General features: G+C 40.8%; 1 protein-coding gene across 18 annotated transcripts in view; it reads right to left on the bottom strand.

Annotated features, from left to right (window-relative positions):
* Positions 1-11,368, bottom strand: part of SIPA1L1 (signal induced proliferation associated 1 like 1) — a 350,224-nt gene extending 338,856 nt beyond the window's left edge. For 5 of the 18 annotated variants that reach the window (XM_074327276.2, XM_074327265.2, XM_074327261.2 and 2 more), the window contains exons 1-2: positions 11,232-11,343; positions 10,585-10,644 (exon numbers count right to left, since the gene is read on the bottom strand). The gene's annotated coding sequence lies outside the window, so the exon portion shown is untranslated. Of the gene's footprint in view, positions 1-9,504; positions 10,192-10,234; positions 10,493-10,584; positions 10,645-11,231 lie in introns of those variants that run through there. The other 13 variants (XM_019733525.3, XM_074327272.2, XM_088797396.1 and 10 more) reach the window with 8 other exon arrangements.
* Between the last annotated feature and the right edge of the window lie 1,653 nt (positions 11,369-13,021).

The raw sequence follows: 13,021 nt of genomic DNA, 5'->3' as shown, positions 1-13,021 counted from the left end.
AAAGTTAGTTGTCTATGTGAGATGGAAGAGGATGAATTTTTTGCCTTGTCAAGTAAGAATGAAATTGCATGATTGGTGAAGTCATTAATGGAAAGACTTTTTAAAGGAATATTTACAGCAGAAGAAGTTCCAAAAGAAGAAATAAAGGATGTCCTTACAGCGAGTTCTGACATTAAATCAGAATCTTACCTGAAATGTGAATTGACTAAAACAATATCAATTTTGACATCAAAGCCTAGCCCTATGCATGCAGACAAAATATTTGCTTCTTTAAGGAAGGAAATGAGCTTATATGAAGCAACGCATTCTCTCATTCCCAACTTGAAGATGCTTTTAGATGCAGTCATTCAACCAACGTCTACAGAAAATAAAAGAAATTTTTCCACATCAAGTATATTTGTTACAAAGCAAAGATCACGACTATCTGATCGGGCAATTAATGCTCTATGTTTCTTAAAGTTTCATTTTTTAAATGACAAATAAAAAATATTTGAAGTATTTTTTAAATTTTCAAACAAATAATATTTGCTTTTGTTTTCTATGAATGTTTAATTTCATAAAATATTTAAATGAGCTTGGAAATGTTAATACATTGTGTGATATATGCAAAAACTCACTGTTTACTGTAAGTTTGTATTAATTACATTGTTTACATTTTGAGAAAACCTGAAATATAATAGAAAACTAGCCAAAATGATACCGTAGTGACCCCTGTTTAGCACTCAGGGCAAGAGATGCACTAGTCATGAAATTCCAGTCAACCTCCATTTAGGAAATTTTATTTACTCAAGTTTTGCGTCGACCTTTTACATATTAAAGTGTCTTGAAACCTCTGAAAGACTGCACCTGGGGCCACAAACCCCATTTCCCCCACCTTCTCCATGGCTTTTCTGTTTATTAACATTTACTGTTACAGCCATTATTACAGATGATCAATGAAAATTAAATAAAAAAAGATTATTTCAGGAATTCTCAAGAATTCTCGGGAAATATGATTTCCCGCTCTCGGTTCCCAAAGGTTCCAAAATGTCGGGAATTTGGAAACTCTAATCATTAGAAGAGCATCAGCCTCATGAGTGCAGGAACCATGTATCCTTTCTTCACTGGAAGCAGCCACCAGCCCCTGGCATAGAGTGGAAGTCAATAAACATGCATAGAATAAATAAGTTACTCTATCCATGTAGACATAAATTCATTTGGTTACCATTAAATAACTCTTTACTACAGTCCGATTATATGCAAGCACACATTTTTCCTCCATAGAAATTCTACTTGTCCCTTCAAGTAATACACCCAACCAAAATTATTCCCATAATTTTATTAAAAAGGTGAGAAAGTATGTCTTAGGTAGCCTAAGTTACTTATTAAAGCGACCACTTAATGTGCTGTTGTTGCTGCAATCCCTCTCCTTCAATTCATCCAATACAACCCAGCCAGGTTATTTTCTCTTCTTTGAACATCCCAAAAAAGGAAACAGTGCTATGGCTAAGTACTCTCTCTGTATGTGGCCCACAGCTATTCAATGAACAAATAAGAAACATCAGAAACTACTGGATTAGAGTAGGGAAGGCAATACAGTGTCAAGGAAAAAAATCACAAGTGACAGTTCTTATAATAACTGATCCCATTGAAAATCTTGCGATTACTACAAAAGGCTTTCATTAAAGACCTCCCTACAGCGCAGGAATACAACTGACACAGATGGTTTCAGGATTTATACCCTCTAAAGTACACATCCAATTTTCAAGATCAATTCAAGGCCCATTGCCTTTCCAAAGCTTTCCCAAGCCACTGGACTCAATATCTGTGAAAGCACTTTGTAAACTAGGAAGTGCTAGCCCACAGCTCTTCTATGCTAGTTGACAACTGATAGCCTCACATACATTCTGCCATTTCAATCACATTACCTCATTCTTTAAGTGTCTAGTCCCCTCAAAAAAGTGGAAAAGTATTTAAATTGTTTTCTCTATTGTCAACTTCTCTATTACTTCTCTATGACTCAACACCTTAGAATAGCATAAAATAAAAGTGCCACTCACACCTCCTGATTTCAAAATACATTACAAAGCTAAAGTAATCAAAATAGGGTGGTATTGGCACGAAGACAGACAAACAGACCAGTAGAATAGAGTAGGGAGCCCAGAAATAAACTCTCACATGTATGTTCAACTGGTCTTTGACAAGGGTACCAAGACCACGCAAGGGGGAAAGGACAGTCTCTTCCACAAATGGTGCTGGGAAAACTAGACATCTACATACAAAGGAATAAAGTTGAAACCTTATTTTACACCATACATAAAAATTAACTCAAAATGGATGAAAGACCTAAATGTAAGAACTAAAACTCTAAAACTTCTAGACAAGAATGCAGGGGAAAAGCTTCATGACACTGGACTCAGCAATGATTTATTGGCTACCACAACCAAAGCACAGGCAACAAAAGCAAAAAAAGGCAAATGGGACGTCAAACTTAAAAACGTTTGGACACAACAAAGGACACAATCAAAAAAGCAAAAAATGCAACCTACAGAATGGGAGAAAATATTTGTAAATCGTATATCTAGTAAAAGGTTAACATCCAGAGTATATTAAGAATTCCTACTACTCAACAACAAAAAATCAAATAACCCGATTGAAAAATGGGCAGACTTGACTAGACATTTCACCAGATGATATACAAATGGCCACAAGCATATGAAAAACACTCAATGTAACTTATCATCAGAGAAATGCAATTCAAAACCACAATAATATCACCTAACACCCATTAGTATGGCTACTACTATTAAAAAAACAAAATAACGAGTGTTGGCAAGGATGAGAAGTAATGCTTGTACACTGCTGGTAGGAATGTAAAATGGTGCAACCACTATGAAAAACAATACGGAGGTTACTCAAAAAAGTAAAAACAGAACTACCACGTGATCCACTTCTGGGTATGTATCCAAAAGAATTGAAAGCAGGGTCTCAAAGAGATATCTGTACACCCATGTTCATACCATGTTTCCCCGAAAATAAGACTTAGCCAGACCATCAACTCTAATGCATCTTTTGGTGCAAAAATTAATAAGACCCAGTCTTATTTTAATATAATATGAGACCTGGAATATAATATAATATAATATAATATAATATAATATAATATAATATAATATAATATAATATAATACTGGGTCTTATATTAATTTTTGCTCCAAAAGATGCATTAATAGAGCTGATGGTCCGGCTAGATCTTATTTTTGGGGAAACATGGTAGCAACACTACTTATAATAGCCAAGAGGTGGAAGCAACCCAAATGTTCATCTATAGATGAATGAATAAACAAAATGTGGTCTATAATACAATGAAATATTATTCAGCCTTAAATGGAAAGGAAATCCTCACATGCCAACATGGATGAACCCTGAGGACATTATGCTAAGTGAAATAAGCCAGTCACAAAATGACACATACTGCACAAGTCCACTTATATGAGGTATCTAAAGTAGTCAAATTCATAGAAATAGAAAATAGAATGGTGGTTGCCAGGGATGAGGGGAAGGAAAATGGAGAGTTGCATAGTGAGCATAATTTCAGATTTGCAAGATGAAAACATTCTGGAGATCTGTTTCACAATATGAATATACTTAACACCACTGAACTGTACACTTAAAAATGGTTAAGATGGTAAATTTGACGTTATGTAGTTTTTACCCCAATAAAAAAAGTAAGTGCCAACATGCAATTCCCAAACTGGATTTACGTGTCCTACCTCCACTGCAGGAGTCTAGGCCTGGCTGCCGACAGTCATTTCCAAATTTCTTCCAAATTGTCTTTCTCAGTCAATGGGACTACGTAGAGGATCAGAGATGCTCCTTTTCACCCATCCAAAATGAAGTTTCCACAATCCCCATTCAGGTGCTTTCTGGTTTAAGCCCACTACTTGTTTACCTTATTGTCAAGCATAAATCCAAAAATGATATAAAAGCCATTGTGTTCTCAACTGGGTGGTAGAGAAGCATCACAGAATCACGTACTGAGTTTCTTCAAACCACTTATCCACCAGATATCTAGCATGTTCCCCCACAGAAAAGCCCCAAGTTCACTGTGATTCTGTTTCCTCTCACTAAGCACTCCTTACTTCTCCAAACACATCCTACCCAAGCTGCTAAAAACCACTATTTTAAAACATACCTTAAAAATGGCCTTCAGAACAATCCCACCAAAAGCATTTACTAGGCTGAGGTTTCTGAACTTCCAATAAGTCTTTTCTGTGAATCAAAAACTCTCCATCACTTTATCATTCACCTACTTAAACATTCTTTTGTTATGCAATGATACCTCATTTCCTATTGCAAAGGATCAGCACTAAGAACCTAATTTAAAAAATAGAGTAACACTGAGACTCTTTGTAGAATCACAGGCATTTCTCAAACTGGAAAAGAGACAAGAGTTGGGAACTCCACTGAGGCTCAGCCAGGCAAGCTTTCCTAACAGATTTCCCAAGAGCACATCCTGGGCCAGGAGTCAAGCCCCACCCCAAATATACTACATGTATACACACAGAGTGCTCTCTCTTTACACTCGAAACACCAGCTACTCAGAGGTTAGACTCTGGCAAAGTGTACAGGCAGAAGCTTCTGAGGTCTTCATTGGAGCAGCCAGAAACATGGTTAGGAAAAAAGGAAGCGTCAAATCAACTACACATGAACCCTAATTTCCAGAGTGCTTTTGAAATCTTTGAAAGAAAAGTAGTGTATGTGACAAATCACAAACTTATATTTTTTGCAAAAATATGGGAAAATACTGCTTTCCATTTTTCTCCTAGGTACACACAGGTGAAACAAGCAATAAAAGTTAGTTAAATTGGGCGAAAATTTTCAAACATTCCATTAGTTTATAATTCTACATCTTTATAGGCATCTCCATATAAGTACTCTCTCTTCTTGAAGGGGTGAGAGGTACTGCAGTTCAGTTACCAGATGCTTCTCTGAAAGAATCAAGAACTGAAAAGAAACTTGTAAAATCAAACAATCAGTTCTGGGAACTAAGACTGTTAAAGGAAGTGCAAGGAGCTCATAATGTATCAAACTAGAATTTCTGTCTAGGCAAATAATTGAGAATATGAAAAAAGTGAATTATGGAAAGATAACATAGGAGCCAAAGTAAAAGATACCAATCATAGTCAAGTCTTGATTAGAAGACCGTGATGGTTCAGCAGTAACCCTTTGCTTTTTATTTCTCAATAGCTTTGTTCTGAGAAGTTCAGGACTCATTCATTCTAAAAGAAAGCAAATGCTGAACCACAAAAACCAGTCAATTACTATACTTGTAGCTTTGATAAAAGGTTTTGTGCAAAAAGTGGACAGAAAGAAGAGGAATAACCAAAACTCACTATCAGGTCTGTGCAATTCATTTAACCTGGACCAGCTCTGGGGGAGAAGAAAAGAAAAAAGGAATGCAGAGGCCGTCACTGCTGGAGGTCCTGTCCGCTCAAATTGCCTCTGAGTGACCCCTGTTTGTGCAAATGTAGCGCTCCCTCTCCAAGCCTGCATTCTCCAACACGCATACATTCTCCTCCTGCCTCTCCTGAATTGAAAAAAACGAGAAATCTAACATTATGTAATAGCCCATTTCCCACAATTTAAAGTTAGGCGTACTACAATTCTAATTAGAGGGAAAACTTAGTGCAACATGACAAGGAACAAATTAGAAATCTAAAGACTGAAAATTCTCATCACAGACCTCCAGAGGCAAAGAGAAACGGCTTCACCTGACTCGGTGGCACACCCACCAAGCGCTGCTATTTACTAAGGTGCAACTCAAGAAGCCCCTGACACTCCCCTCTGTCATTTTGGTGTCATCTTTCTAGATCTTTAAAAAAACACTCGTGTTCTCTTTGCGGCTAGGGGTACTCCTCAGGCCAGAATAAAAGGAGAAAATAGAGGTGGACTGGCCCCTACCCTCAAAAGGTAACACCCAGTGGATCATAAACCCCATCACACTCACGTTATTCCATCTCTCACTCAAATCTGTGTTTAAGTGACCCAAAGAAAACAAAGTCTTTCCCATATTTCTATGACTCATCCCAGAGCTCATCGAAAGCCTACCAAAAGAATAAACGAGCAGTCATCTAAAAATAACTAACTTATATACAGTTGACCCTTGAACAACTCAGGGGTTAGGGGCACCAACAACCCCGTGCAGTCAAAAATCTGAATATAAGTTTTGACTCCCCCAAAACTTAACTACTAACAGCCTACTGTTGACCAGAAGACTTACTGATAACATACACAGTCAATTAACACATATTTTGCATGTTATTTGTACCAGGGGTGCCAAAAAAAATGTATATATGACTTATATTCAATCGTTTAACAGTATATATTGAGTATTACAATTTTAATAGTTTTTTCCTTTCTTAAAATGTTACATTTTTTAGCATTCTCTGTATTATATACTATACTCTTACAATAAAGTAAGCTAGAGAAAGAAAATGTTAAGAAAATCGTATGAGAAAATACATTTACAGTATTTATTGAAAAATCCATATATAAGTGGACTCGTGTGGTTCAAAGCCGTATTGTTCAAGGGTCAACTTACAACCTTTGGAAAACAAAGTGCCATATAAGTGTGTAGGTTTTGTTTTGTTTTGTTTTAATGAGCTAGGCACAGAAAAAACTAAAAGCAGAAATCCATTGAGGCCAATTTATTTCTCAAATCAAAAAAGTAGAAACGCAGTGGATAGAAGGTTGGATTGCCAAACTCAAGTGACAATGGAACCCCCATATATTAAATAGCACTGGATGTGGAACAAGACACAAACTTTTGTGTGGCAGCACTGAAGAAATAACATAACCCTTAATCCTCCCCGGAACAGGAAGAGCCCCTCATCTCAGGGGCAGTCACCCAAGTGGCAGAAATGTTTCTTCTCTCCGGGCTCAGGTTACCCAGCGAAAGGTAGGGTAGTGCTGTATAAATCAGTCATGTTCTCACAGGCAGCGCCTACATTTTCCTGTTTTCTGTGCAGTCATCCCTCCACCTGACTGACCCTCCCCCATCTCTGGTCCCTCGTTACCCTCACGTGTAGCTGAGAGAAGGTCTAAAAGTTGCCAATAAGGAAGGTACAACCACTGCTTTTATAAATGAAAAATGAGTTTAGGAAGGGAAGAAAGTGGTAAGCTAGAATAAATTAAGTTTGGCTTCTCTAAGAGAGCAAACACATACATTATGCTCTGAGTTAACAAATATTCCTAAAAGGAAAAAGGGAAAAAGCCTACAGACTCTATCATGTAAATACTTGAACTAACTCATAATTTCTTTTTCCATAACTTTGTAATTTGAGTAACTCTCAAGTGTAGTTACCAAATACTACATCAATGCTGTTTTCATAGCTTTTCAACCTTTAAGTTTTGTTCTCCTTTCACACATTTAATGAACACGTAAGTGCAAGGGGGGAAAAGGTAGTAAACAAATTTTAACATAATAGACTCTAAGGTAGGAAAAAAAACCAGGAAACCGAGGAGTACAGTTAAATCTGAAAACCTGCCTGCTAATCACTGCCCGATCACTGACTAGTCTATAACCTTCAACAAATCATTTCCACTTTCTGGTCTTCAGTTTCCCCATGTGTAAAATGAGGAAGATGGGACAAATGATTTATGCTCAAAATCCCTTCTACAATCTATGAATCTGTTCATCAGAAAGTAAGAAAACGCAACTGCAAATAAAACTTTATGGTTTACAAAGTACTCTCATATACATACTCTCAATGTTTGCAGCAAAGCTATGAGGCAAGTCTTGTGCCCATCTCTACAGAAAAAGGCTTTCAGAAAGACAGTTCAGAAAGAGGTTCGATCATTTTTTTTTTTTTAAGATCCCGTAGCTGAAAAATTTGAAGTTAAAATCAAAACTAATTGCCTGTTATGCAAAACCTTTCTGGGGGCATCAGGTTATAACACCAAACCAGGAAAGGTTACTACAAATGGCCCCACTGGACAGTCAGGAACTTACTCACCATTGCAATCACTGAATCCAATAGCAAGCCTTCCAGATAGAGGCACTCCATAAATACTGTCTGACTCACCAAAAAAGGTTAGGAATACAGTGATATTACGGGAGGGATTTTTTTTCTGAATTTGGCATATGAACCTCTGTGATTTGGGTCAAAAGGAAGAAAGAAGCAAGCTATATCAGAGCTCTAACTCTATATTAGTGGGGATGAGTCTATTTGTCTTCCTCAGAGAAAGTCCAATTCAGTCAAAGACTCAAATCTGGAAAATCTTCAGACTATTTGTATGTCACATGTGCACTGATGTGGACCAATAAAAATGACAACATGACAGTGAGGACTGATAGGGAACACATAATCATGGTATCATTAATCACAACACACTTTCCCCTAAATGGGAAAGATTCAGGGAATCTGTACTCTATACTGTTCCACCTCTTCTCATGTTCCTGTTTCACAGCTCAAAGGGCCATTTATTGAAAAATTCCAACTGCAAACTTTAGAAAATATACATATCTCAACTCATAGTCAACCAAGATCTCCCAAAGTCTACTAAACCACTAATCTCGAGCAATCTTCCATCTATGACTTTAATGAAGTTACTAAAAGGTAGTTTTCTAAAAGTTATTTTAAAACGGGGGGATAGGGGACTACACCAAAAAATTACACTCGCAATTCGAATCAAAAGTAAATACAAAAGCCAGAAAAGAATAGTGAAAGGATAGAGTTAGAAGAATCCCAATACACGATTTCAGTGAGGTGGGTTTGGAATTATTCCCAAGAGTTCAAGTTAATCCTTGCCATGGGATTCTACAATGAATTCACAAGTAACACTGCCTGATGCTTTAGAGCTAAGTACATTGCATCAGAATTGCAATTTCAAACTCAAGGAGCAGTACCAGGAACTGCAGAGAAGCTAACAGCAACACCTACTGACTATCTTGAGCCACTTGCCAAACTTGTTCTCTCAGTCAACTAGAGAAATCTAATGATACACAGTCAACTTCAAGAGTCCTTTACTTAAGCATAATGAGATAAGAAAATAGCCACAGGAAACCATTCATCCCCCAAATTTCTTATTTTGCCCCTAACCATTTATGTGCAAATCATCACCCAAGTCATTTTAAATGCACTGCTTTCATATAAATAATTTATTCCATGGGAAAATGTTTTAATATTAATATTCTCATTAATAAGTGGTATGTCATCTAATACACACATCAGTGACCATAAACTGCTTTATGTAAACCTTTTATTTGAAACTACTGCTGTTACCACTGTTCTATATTATTCCCATCAGCTATTTTTTCATCCTCATAAAAGTGGCTTAATTGCAGCTTTCAAAAAATGAAAAAAGAAAAAGTGAAAGTCATAAAATCAGTATTATATAGAAAATTAATACCGTTACTAAACTGGCTGCAGAGAATGATTCTATAGGACTTAATCTTGTACTTTTCCAAAAGATTAAGTCAAAGAATCTTTTTTTTTTTTTTTTAAGTCACAGAATCTTTACCTTGGACGAATATTCCATATGAGAAAACAGGAGAAAGTTGACACTTAACTCCCACAGAGTACCAATATAAAAACAATGGCTTTAAGAGTCTGAGTCAGAGTTTCAACATGAAAGGTTTGCTTTACAGAGGAAACGCCAACCCCAGTTCATCCAGATAGACCTGGAACCTGATGAAAGTCAACACCTTTACTCTGGAATTTGCATCGCATCACTGGCTCCCGGTTTAGAAATATAATCGTTTAGCAGGTAGTTAAGAATTTCAGTGAATGCTTCTTTCCATCATGAAAAGTAAAATCTGTAACATAAATGCCATCTAGGAGTCATCAGTCTCCAAATGCTTCCCTTCAAAACGAATACCAACGACTCAAACATCTTCCTTGAAAGTGAGCCAATTCCCTCGTCTCTCTGTTTTCCAAACGGTGAACCCGATGAAATTTCAACCTGCCCAACACGATTACTTGTCCTCCTAGAAATGCCGTGGAGCTATGATGGGGAGCCTCGCAAATTTCTTTAAGGTCAGGAGAGAAGTTGGAACCAGATGGGGCGACGGAGGAAAAGTTCTTTTCGCAGGACCCTCAAGCCTCCCCAGCCCTCGTGTGGTTTACTTGCAGCAGGTTAGAGCATCCCGGAATTTCACTCCCCCCAGACCCTAAGAAGAGAAATTAACCACCCTTTCTCACGATTAAACCTGTCGGCCTGTCCCCTCCAGCTCAGCTTACAAAGCGCTCACCTAGGTGACTGAAAGGAAAGAGTCGCCCGGTGGAAACGAGAGTGAGCAGGATGCAGCCACCCCAACGGGGGCGCGGGTCTCCCAGCTTCTTGCACAGGCGCCTGGCGGATAGTTGTGCAGATTCGGATTCCAAGGTGCGCGCGCGCACGCCGGGCGCGGTGCAGTCGGACTCGCCCCCGCCGGGCTGCGCTATCAGCACGCCACCAGATCGGAAATAAAACTTTGACCGGCCTCCCTACGTCCTGCTCCGGGTCCTGGACCCGAGCCCCCGCCAGAAAATGGGTAGGGGGTTGTCAACAATCCTGCACACCCGCTCCCCTGCCCGGACTCGAGGCGCGGGAGGCACTTACCGCTGGGCCGGGCCTCCCGGTGCCGCTGCGCGTCCCGGGTGCGTCCGCCGCGCGCTCTCCCTGGGGAGAAAGAGAAACCTTGTAGACCGTCGGCGCGCGCTCACTCGCCGCCTTTTTTGCGGAGAACGGCAGGCGGCGAGGCCGGGGCGGGCGCCCAGCGGAGGGGTACCGCGGGGGAGGCGAGGGCGAATGAGCCCAACTCCCGAGCCTGGCTCCCGGGGGAACCCGGAATGCAGACTGGAGAGCAGCCAGCGGGGGTGGGGGGGCGCGTTCCTGGCGTAGTGGGGGACGGAGGTGCCCCACTCCCCGGGCATCAACTATTGTCTGGGCGCTCGGGTCCCCGCTCGCGCCGCCTCGGAAGCTCAGTGCCCCCCATCCCGCCCACTTGCCCCCAAAAGGAAGAGCTGAGGGGGCGACGGGCGCGGGAAGCGAGTGCGGAGCGTCTGGGGGTCGGGGGTCCAGAAGTCCGAGGTGGGCGCGGGGAAGAGGGGAGGTGCGTGCCGAGTGGGGGAGGGGACAGGTAACTGCGGACGGGGGCGGGAAGGCCAGGGAGGATCGGTTGGGGGAGGAAATGGGGAGGGAGCCACGGAGGCAAGAGGGGATGGAGTGGCCTGGGGATGTGGAGGGTCGGTCTCTGAAGCCCAGACCTGGCCCTCCCCGGGGACCCTCCTCCCCGGAACTCGGCGCCGCACTGACTTTCGCTCACTGGCTCATGCACGCACTGAACTCGCTCACAAAGTTGCCGGCGGTGGCAGCGCCGCACTCGCCCTTCCCGTCCCCTCCTCTCCCCGCCTCCCCGCCCCATTCTGTCCCCTCCTTCACTCCCTCCCTCCTTCCCCGGGTCTCGGGTGAGATCACCGCTGGGCTGCTCAGAGCTGCGCTCAAGTCTCGCGAGAGAAGTGACAGCTCGGCCCAACCCGCCGAGGAAGTGGAAGGAGTCGGAGGAAGGTGGGGGACCACAGAACTCCTAGTTGCTATGACGACGGCAAAGCCCTGGATTCCTGTCTTCTGCAGAGAGCACAGGCAGCAAACGTGGGAGCCTGCAGTTTTCAGCCTGCCCCTTCCCTTGCCCGACGCCCTACTGGTGGGGGAAGCGAGGGTTAGAAGCAGGAGGAGGATTTTTAAACCTGTGTTCAGAGAAGATACTGTAAAAACAACCGTCATAATATCTGGCCAAATTTAGCGAATGAGGCTAATTGTTTTTACAAGAGGTTCTGAGGAAGATTTCTGCCACAGAAGCCTGCGCATATCTGTACCCCCAAATTTCTACCATATATTCAGTTTTTCAACTCCCCGTCTAACTTCACCCATCAACGCTCACCCACTCCATACCCTCCGTCTGTCTCGCTGCTACCCCACCACGCAACCCCTCAGCATCACCACAACCACCACCACCACCACCAGAAGCAGCGGCAGACTGGGCTCCTTGAGGATCTCCCTGATGTATCTTTGTATTTTAAGCGCTTCTACGGGCTCGTCTATTTGGGGAAAATAATTAACCCAACAATCTATACTTGTCCTCAGTACTTTCCTTTCTTCCTGCCCCAGAAAATAGTTAGGCTAAGAATGTGTTTCTACTCCACAGTTATGTTTTTTGCTCTACTAAACTCTCCACCCATTTCTGTTCACACAGAATGTGTCTGCTTTTAATAGTTATAATCCCTCCTTTCTCCATCTTTGTCTCATAAAAACCCTAATCACCGTGGAGAACTTTTTAAAATAATCATTAAGCTTCTTCAGACGACCTATTCCAAAATGCTGTTAAAGATGAACATGAAATCTTTTCATCCTCAGTTTTTCCTTTTAATTACAGAAACTTTTCTTTGAGGGGGTTTATATACCCACTGCCTAAATAAAACGGACACTGTAAATAGGAGTTAAGTTTAAACTTTGGATTTCAAAATGGATGAGTAAAAATCAATTCCGTGGTATATGAATTATATCTCAATTTTAAAAATAGATTCTATCCCTATTTACATGAATATGGGAAAACCATTATTTAACTTAATCCCATAGAATTAGAAACCTAAAAAAGTACATGAAAACTCGTTTAGGCTGCATGCAAGCTTAAATGTCATGTGGATGAAAGTTTATATTAGGAACCTAGTGATACAGTGATAAAAAGCACTAGACAAAGTCAGGAAACTACAATTTGAGGTTTTTTTCCGTGTCACTAATAATTGAGTCTCCTTGAGAAATTACAGTCGTACCTCGGTTTTCGAACGTCTCTGCTGACGAACATTTCAGTTTACGAACACCATAAACCTAGAAGTAAATGCTTCCATTTTCTAACATGCCTCGGAAGTCGAAAATGTCATGAGGCCTAGCTGTCGGCTGTTTTCGAACAATACAGAACTTGAATGGTCTTCCAGAGTGGATTATATTCGAAAACCGAGGTACCACTGTATTTAACCTTTCTGATTCATCTGTAAAATGA

The sequence above is a fragment of the Rhinolophus sinicus genome, chromosome 3 (genome assembly GCF_057876585.1).
Source record: "Rhinolophus sinicus isolate RSI-liver-muscle chromosome 3, RSI-T2T, whole genome shotgun sequence".
In the NCBI taxonomy this organism is placed as follows: domain Eukaryota; kingdom Metazoa; phylum Chordata; class Mammalia; order Chiroptera; family Rhinolophidae; genus Rhinolophus; species Rhinolophus sinicus.
The sequence above is the reverse complement of the archived record's forward strand: the minus strand, read 5'-3'. Positions and strand labels throughout refer to the sequence as shown.